Genomic DNA, 9,398 nt, shown 5'->3' on the forward strand with positions numbered 1-9,398 from the left:
TTGGTCACGGTGAATCCATGCAAGACTCCTGTCCCCAGCGTGGCAGCAGAGATTCTTGGTGGTCAGTTCTCATGCTCTTGGAAATGTGTGAAAGATTATCTTCAGAAACATAGCTTTTATGAAGCAAGAAGAACTTTTTCTTCACCTGCCAGACATGTTCAAAAGGTAGGAAAAGGAATTAAAGCAACCTTTGTTATTACTTGAGAGAGAACACAAAAGGCCAGCAAGCATAGATGGTATTACCAGATTACATTGCAGTTAAAGATATTAAGTTCAGACCTGCGGCTAATGAAGGTTGGCGGAGGGAAACAAACTCAGCCATCATCATCTGCTCAACAGTTGCAGCTAGCTATAAACTCAAATGTGGGCCTAAGCATTGCCTTATCAAATGGAGGTGGGCTGCTCTTCGTAACTATGTCTGCAGGTACTCTTTAAGAAGCAGGGGTAAATGGCAGGGGGATAAGCAGGAGAGACAAAGAGGAATATTTATTAACATTAATGTGGTAGACTTAAAACATCTACTGCTGAAATGACAGATTAGTTACAGCCTCGTCTTCCTTCCTGGTTCCACATTCTATCGCTCTTTCCTAAGTGTTTCACAGATCTTGAAGATAATTAAACATTAAACAATGTGCATTTCAGAGGATTGTAGTTTTGCTGTTTTTTTTCCCCTAGTTTCTTTTCTTTATGTTGCTGTATAACCTGGTTCTCATCATTTAAAACACGAGATTCACACATTTTGCCTTCAGTGTTATATACGCCATGACTTTACAGAATTCAGGAATTGTGGCTTCCACTTGTGACAATCAAGAGAAAAGTTTTAGGTAAGAAGCTGATGAAATGCCAGAGCCTCTGCTTCTGTAAGCCAACTGTGTACACCTCAAGTGGTGTCACGGGCTGTTTTCTTATTGAACTATAAATGCCTCATAATTTGGAGAACTGGCAAGCAAAATAGTCATTTTCAAAAGAGGAGAGATTCTCTACAGGGTTATGAACTTCGTTTTTACCTCAGTAGAAGGAGGTAATTTGTAAGCTGATGTTTACCATTCAGTATTTTTCAACAAGCCCTTATGAAACAAATTTCTAACAGGGAGTAAGACTTTGTTTCCACATTTTTCAAAGTAATCTGGTTGAATCTGGCTGAATCGGTTGCTTTGGGAGGGGATTTGTCGAAGACATCAAATCCCATATCTTCACCTGATTCCTCTGACTCTTCCTCAGTTTCTGCCTTGGCTGGGGTCGCAGCCACAGCAGAAGCAGCAGTGGTGGCCGCGGCCACAGGGGCAGCAGCTACAAATGCAGAGAGATCCGTGAAGAAGGCCTCGACCTTCTCAGCAGGTGGGAAGGTGTAGTGAAATTCGACGGCAAAGCCAGCGTCCGCTTGCATCCATTGGTGATAGAGTGCGGCACTGAGGCAACCCTCAGGGAACCACTTTGCATACAAACACTGGCAACATTTCCGACACCGTTTAGGAGACTGCTCTGAGGTATCACACGCTTCCGAGTTATAAATGCTTCCATTGTCATACCCCTGTATGATCAGCCTGAAGGAGAAAGGGGAGATGTTCAACAGTGTGGGCTCACTGGCTTCTGCTTTGCCTCCAGTGTTTACCAGCTGCACAACACTCAGAATTTCAGTGGTACGTCTGGAGATTTTAATGGTGATGCCCAAAGCCTGGAAGAACGAGGTCTTCTCTGGCTCCAGACCAGTGTTCTGAGCTGCCACAGTGACCTCACCCGGGGCAATGCCACCAGCTCAAGCAGCAGCTGGCACCTTATTGGCCAGCAGCATGTCCCTGATCTCAGTGAGGTCCTCCTTGGTGAACACAAAGCCCACATTCCCTCGGATGTGGGGCAGCAGTTTCTCCAGAGCTGGGCTGTTCTCCAGGTGACCCCTGATGGCCTTGAACATCACGGCGTTCTTGCCCATCAGCACCACGGCCTTCCCGAGGAGGGACATGCAGATCTGCTGCAAATGCTTGGAGCCCACATTGTCTGCTCCCCTAATGAAGCATTCTGGATAATTATTCAAAAATTGGATGGACTTAAAGAAGTAGTTAGACTTTCAGGTCACCCTGTCTTCCCTTGGCATTAGGGCTCTGCAAATGGGGATTAATGAGAATCCTTGGCCAGAGCTCATGAAACAATGTTTAAAGACAGTGTAAAACAGGTGACAGTTTTCACCAGTATCTTTCATTACTCAAAATTTGAAAGACAAAATGCTGCAGAGATGAGACTAGGGAGACGGAAAGAGGAGAGAAAAGGAAAAGGATAAAAAAAGAAAGGCAAGCAGAGGAGAGCCGAGGAAGGAGGGCAGGGAAGAAGGAACGTCTTCTGTTTGCTTTGCTGTGGTGCTTTGCCAGTCACACTGCCTGGACATTATTATGCACAGCACTTTCCTAAGTGAGGATACTTCATTTGGGGTCACATAGCTTTATCTTTTGCCACAAGACCCACCACATCTCCATTAGTTTCTATTCTCCTCTAGGACAGCATGAAACCTGGTCACATTTTCAAAATTACAACACTACACAGAAAGGACAGAGTCAAAACCTAAGCAGAACTAGGTGTTCTAGGACAACAAAGGTCTCCAATTTCTAAATACCGTTTTTGGAAAGCGTATGGAAGCATTTATACCTTCCTTGGTTCAAGTATGTGAACCAAGCACATCGTTTACTTTTATAACTATCAGTGAACTTACTAGTGGCTGCTGCAATTTCAAAGCTTTTTCTCCATAAAAGGCTCTTCTTTGCTTTCTCACTTTCAGTGCACATAGATTTGGGAATCATTGATGTTTCAAAGGGTGGGCATGGAGATATGGCAATAAGAACATGCAACATTTATAAAAAATTAAAAAATTCACATAAAATTAAAATCTGGCTCAGAGGCTATAAAAATAAACAGGATAAAACATAACTCAGACAGAGGCACAGGAAATAAAAAAGAACAGTTGTTCGGTTTTTCAAAATTAAATATTGCTTTTAACGAGTAACAATCTAAACAATCTCAGACTTGCCTGTTGTGATCCTAAGCTTTGGGTTAACTAAAAGAATTAGGAATGTCTCTAAAAGACAGTTTTCCAGAAGAGTTGGTTAATAAAATATTCCGTGCTCAATTTATGGGCTTAGTCCTAAGAATTTAATAGAGAGTTCTCTGAGAATAGTAATAAATCTAGTACATATCGTTTGTCATTTCAGAAATTAACAGCTCCTAAATATCAGATTATTTCTGGATTTTATGGGAGCTCCACTGAGAGTTCTGACTATTATTTCATTATCATCCCCAGCATGTTGATTGCACAATTGCCCGTGTGCCGGTGTGCAAGTAAATAAAATGTACTCATAGAAAAGATTGAAATACTAAGTTAAAAATAAAAAAGAAAAGTGTATTAAATAAGAAGCAGAATTTGATCTCATTGTATCCCAATGTGATGATTTATCATAAAAACAATGTGCTATGTCTCAGAATTGCCTGGTGTGAACAAATATCTCACTGGGTTTGGCATCCCAACTCTCTCTCTCTCTCTCTCTCTCTATATATATATATATATGTGTGTGTGTGTGTGTGTGTGTGTGTGTGTGTATACTATAATATATAGTATAAAGTATATGTATAATATATAACATTTATAATATAATATATATTCTTTGAGGTTGAAGGAGCAGCTTGAAGGTTTGGGAAGTGTGCCCTTTGCTAATTGAAAAATAAATTGAACTTTCTTTCCTCCTCCCTAAATAGGAAGCCCCCATGGGAGAACCACAAATAGAAATGAAAGTTTTGGAAGTTGCTTTGTGCTGACTGCTAATTTGATCATGTTGTACGTCATAGAGAATCCCCTGGCCTTGATATGTTCCCAGTGTTCCTTCTTCCAGTCAAGAAGCTCAGCTTCACCCTGGGAAGTGGGCTACCTGCCTCTTCCTCCTTTAGTCACCTTGCAAGTCATGCAACTGCCAACTAGACATTTTAATTAAACAGCTAGCTCCCACCGCAGCAGATACGTTATGAGGCTTATAAATTCATGACTGTAAAGGACATCTCAGGCTTCTGCTGGAAGGTGCTCAGGAGCTGATAAATTCTTACTGTTGTTCTTCATCCTGCCTTCTGTGTTCATGTAATGACTTCTTGTTAGTCATTCTATATGTTTAAAAAACAAGAAGAGATGGCCAGTTCAGACAATGCCACCTATTTTCAAAGATATTATAAATCAAGCCTGATGGCTGCTGTGCAGTTTCAGCATGGAACTTTCTCTAGGACAGCTTTATATCAAGGCATTAATAATATTAATTCTTCTGTTATAAGGGTTTAGATTTGTAATTTATGGTAGCTGTTTGTTCATTGCTGGCAGAAAGATTAAAAATGAGCAAAATAATATACCATGTAAGCTGCATGTGTCTGGTTTATTTGGAAGTGAGGGGAATGAAGAAAGAGTTTTATAGGCAGAGTGTTGCTGTCTAGAATGCTGTTCTCATAAGCTCCATGTCTGAAAGTTAACAATTGTTTGCAGTGAATGGGACCTGTTCAGATTTGCAAGTTATAGTCAGTGATGAAATTATTTATATAAGGCCAAGTGGGACACTCAGAATAAGAGAAATCCATAATAATGATTTTCCTTATCAAGTACCCTACTAATGACAGAGCTTTATAATTCTTTGAGCAGTGCAGTACTTATCAGATCCTTGAAGCTCATTTGAATCCTACTGGGCAACACTGAGAGAAGGAAGTGTTCCTTTGGACTATGATACCAGAGGGATAAGAGCTCATTATGGGGTAGGGATGGCAGCAGGTAGGCATGGAGACTTGGGAAAGAAGCTTAAAGATCACATCCTTAGCTTCAAGCAGGCATCAGAGACTATAAGCCCTTACATCCTACCCCCAGGGACAAAACCCTCCAGCAAGGCTAAACCACCCAAACCTCCCCAAACAGAGTCACCAACTGGGAATGGAGTGTTTAAATGCCTGAGCTCATGGGGGACATTTGTTTTTCAAAGGATCCCACTTTCTGCTTCAATTTCCTCACCGACAAAACTGAAAACCAAAGTGCTGTGTATTTTATTAAGAATGTAGAAAAGTTGAATGTGTGAATCCATGCAAAACTTTTGATCCAGTGCCTAGCAAATAGCAAGAATTCATGAATGTTGTCTCCAACATTATGTTAGTAGTGTGGCCAGCAAGATGGCTCAGGAGACAAAAGTCCTTGCCTTCAAGGCTAATGACCTGAATTCGACTCCTGGAACCCACAGGGTAGAAAGTGAGGCCTGACTTCCTCACTTCCTCAGGTTATCTTCTGACCTTCACATATACTGTGACACACACACACACACACACACACACACACACACACACACACACGTCACACACATGTATTCACACAGACAAATAAATATGCCAAAATGTAAAATATATATATATATAATGCCAATTAATAACAGCAATATCGTTGCATAGTCAGGGTAGCCAAACCTTTTCACCAGGAAGCATCTGCTTTAGCTTCTGAATGCAGAAGATAAAGAAGTGATGGTACTAGCTGCTCAGTGCCTTGTCTGGGTCACGACAGTCGCCACACCACTGATTACTAGGAGTCACATCTCCTGCGATGATGACGTCAGCATTGTGCATTAAGACAGTAACAGAGAGAGCAGTTTTATGGAGCATATGACCTTGAAGAGTCTTAGGCTTTTTTTCTTCTTTAAAGGGTCAAAAATCCTTCTGTCTTATTGAGATTTCTCAACAACAGAAAGCAAACAAAAAGCAGAATGAAGAAAAATTCCACACGGCATTTGGATGGAAGTGAATTCACTGACAGTTTTCAGAGTTCCAGGAAGTTTTATCACAGTGTTGTCCAGGGGCACCACTTCTGGTCACTGCTTCCTGCTGTGCTGCCCAGGAGTGACAGAGGAGTGTGAGGGAAGAAATGCAGAGATGCCACTCAAGATGGTCAAAGTCTTCTACCCAGAATCTTCTTAGCACCCTTCAGCAGCCAGGGCGAGCCAGGAGAGAGGGGAAGAGGAAGGTGGAAAGGCTTGGGGGAGAGAAGAGAGGTATTGGATACTGACCCACTATTATTACCAATATAATCATTGGCGTGTTGTTATCGGGATAATGTCACAAAATGTTACATTTTAAATCAGAAAAATGTGGGGTTACAGATGTGGCTCAGAGGTAAAGAGAGAGCTTCACAATGGCAATGCCCTGGCTTTGATCCCAGCACAACAAATAAATAGATGAATTGCATTGGTAATTTGATGGGAGTTGCATTGAATCTGTAGATTGCTTTTGGTAAGATGGCCATTTTTACTGTTTTAATCCTGCCAAGCCATGGACATGGGAGATCTTTCCATCTTCTCATATCTTCTTCTATTTCTTTCTTCAAAGACTTGAAGTTTTTTTTTTTTTTTCATACAAATCTTTGACTTGCTTGGTTAGAGTTACACAAAGGTACTTTATGTCCTTTGTGGCTATTGTGAAAGGTGTTGTTTCCCTAATTTCTTTCTCAGCCCATTTGTCTTATGTGTACAGGAGGGCTACTGAATTTTTTGAGTTAATTTTGTATCCAGCCATTTTGCTGAAGGTGTTTATCAGCTGTAGGAGTTCTCTGGTAGAGTTTTTGGGGTCACTCAGGTATACTATCATATTAAAGCAAGCTCAGGTGAAAGGATGGATTTCACTTCTTCACTTACTTTCACTTTGCATCCCTATTCCCCAACACACACACACACACACACACACATACATACACATTCATGCATGCACGTGTGAGGCAGTGAAAACTATCAGGTGTTTTCCTCTCTGCTCTGTGCTTCAGGCAAATTATACAAGTAAAAGAACTTCATGATGAAGAACCACCAGAGAGACTTCATGATTAAGAAGCCACGGGAGAGTCTCAGCATCTGCTTCTTTCTTTCTTTCTTTCTTTCTTTCTTTCTTTCTTTCTTTCTTTCTTTCTTTCTTTCTTTCTTTCTTTCTCATTTCTTAGTCATGAAGTTCTTTTACTTGTATAACTTTCTAAAATACTTGGCGGTTTTCACTGCCTCATGTTGCGTGCTGTGAGTGCAGGGAATCTTACGGAAGAAGGGCGGGGACAGAGGGACCCATAGAGGACAGGAGTTCCACAAGGAAACCAACAAACCTAAAAAATCTGAACCCAGGGGGTCCGGCAGAGAATGATGCACCAACCAAGGATCATACATGAAGAGGACCTAGACCCCCTGCTCAAATGCAGCCAATAGCCACCTCACTCTCCTGTGGGTTCCCTAGAAACATGCCTCTGTCATGAACTGGTTGCCTACTCTTTGATCACTTCTCCCAGGTTGGGTGACCTAGCCAGGCCACAGAGGAAGAGGATCCAGGCAGTCTTGATAAGACTTGATAAACTAGGTTCAGATGGCAGGGGAGGAGAACTCCCTTTCTCTGTGGAATATAGAAAGAGTTTAGGGGGGAAGAGATAAGGAAGGTGTGATAGGGAAGAAATGAGGGAGCAGGCTACAAACAGGATACAAGGTGAATAAATTGTAAAAAATAAAAAAGAATTTTCCAACAACAACAAAAACAAAAAGAACCAAGAGAAAGGTCAAGGATTTTCTGTTAACTCAATCTCACATTTTATGAACATCATTAGAGTTGAGAACCATTGGCTACATTTGCACATGTTCACTAGCATTCTGCATTTACTAGCATTTTATTTTTTAGAAAGTTGAATTAAAAGTCAAACTTGTATCCACTGTTACACCCTATGGGCATTATTTTATTTTTTGCTATTTTTTCTCATGATTATTAGCTACAAATGTGTTTATAGCCATCAGAATTTGGTTACATTAGTAATTATGAAATTTCTACACTGGATGTTGTTCTCCAAATGCTTGTAAACTCGTTTCCAAAAGAAAGTACTCTCTGGAGGCTTGTAGAACAGGACAGAAACTATTACAATGGGTGAGAAATAAGGCTATGCTTTCTGACTTTATAAAATGAGAAAGAATGCATGAAGAGGCAATATTAATAGATTCTTAAAGCCTGAAATATAATCTACTGGGAGAGAAACAAGTTTCAAAATAGAAGGACGGCTTCTAAATACAAATCATGTTTGTTCTGTTTTTAAGTTATTAATTCTTAAATTATATACAGCACCGTTTATACCGAGAGAGAGTGATAGCAGTTGCTGAGGAAAGTAAGAATGAATAAGGAGGCAATCACTACAGAACAACAACAACAACGAAAACAAAAACACTTTCTATTTCAGCATAGAAATAGGGAAGAATGTAGAGGAAACCAAACAATCAAATGGAATAGTGGGGCAACATTTCAAAGTGAGCGAAGCTGCTTTCAGAAATTTTCTCTTTGATTTGTTTGCCACCAACTTCAGTGATAAATCCCAGGAAGCATGTACAGCCCACATTTGTGAGGCGCGACATCCCCTGGGGAAGGAGACTCCAGTGGCAGGCCTGAGCTTCTTGGCATTTTACGAACTTGGGAGTGTGCTAACCTATTTCTATAAGACAGGTAGTTCATGCAGATATCCTGTTTTGGGAGGTGAGAGCAATTTAAGTAAATAGATAGAAACAGAAATATGTATGTTTAGGACCATAATAAATTATTAAAATCTTTTCATAAACTCTTCGACTGTCATTTACCTGTCTTCTAAATGAAAGTTAGCTCTTCTACTTTGCTGTTATTGTAAACAGAGGTATTTATTTTTAAGACAACAAAAGAGAGAGACAAACTCTGTAAATGCATCTTTTCCCTCAGCGCCTCAGATCAAAGCGCAAGTAGCCAAGAGACCTGTCTCTCTATCTCATCAGACTGCTCTGATCCCAGCGGATCTCAAACCCATTCTGCTCTTTCAAGGAACAGAGCATGTCCTCCACGATCAGATTCTGGAATATCGTCCTTGGTAAATATCTTTTTCACTAGATTTTAACTTATATGACCTTATATTTGACATGCACCAGGAGTGTTTTTACTTTTCTGTCTTTCATTACAATTGTTCCACTTAACCCATAGGATTCAGATGAGTTTTTACATGTCTGCTCTCCAAATATGGAAAGTAAGTCTTTCAAACACATTTACTATATTTTATTTAATTTTGTATTCTCAATGTCTGACAGGAGTTTGTCATCCAACATGTGCTCATGTATGTATATATGTATACAGATATACATATGATGCTTGTTCACTTATGTAAATGAATGTAACAAAGCACACAGCCATTGTTACGTTTATCTAGAAACAAACAAATAAAGGATATATTAAAAAAAAGCTAAAGTGCAAGAGGGTCTAGATAAATCAAATAAGCCATCAAAATTGAAAATGCAAAAATCCATAAGGCAAGGCACGAATGATCACTCTCATCCTGAGGAGAAAAAATGATCGCATACCATACCACACTGATAACTTAGCACAGCAGT

The 9,398-nt window shown here is 40.2% G+C and overlaps 1 pseudogene; it reads right to left on the bottom strand.

Annotated features, from left to right (window-relative positions):
• Nucleotides 1–1,057: 1,057 nt before the first annotated feature.
• LOC110542289 (large ribosomal subunit protein uL10-like) lies at nt 1,058–2,092 on the bottom strand (annotated as a pseudogene).
• Between the last annotated feature and the right edge of the window lie 7,306 nt (nt 2,093–9,398).

This window comes from Meriones unguiculatus, chromosome 2, assembly GCF_030254825.1.
Source record: "Meriones unguiculatus strain TT.TT164.6M chromosome 2, Bangor_MerUng_6.1, whole genome shotgun sequence".
Classification (NCBI taxonomy): Eukaryota; Metazoa; Chordata; class Mammalia; order Rodentia; family Muridae; genus Meriones; species Meriones unguiculatus.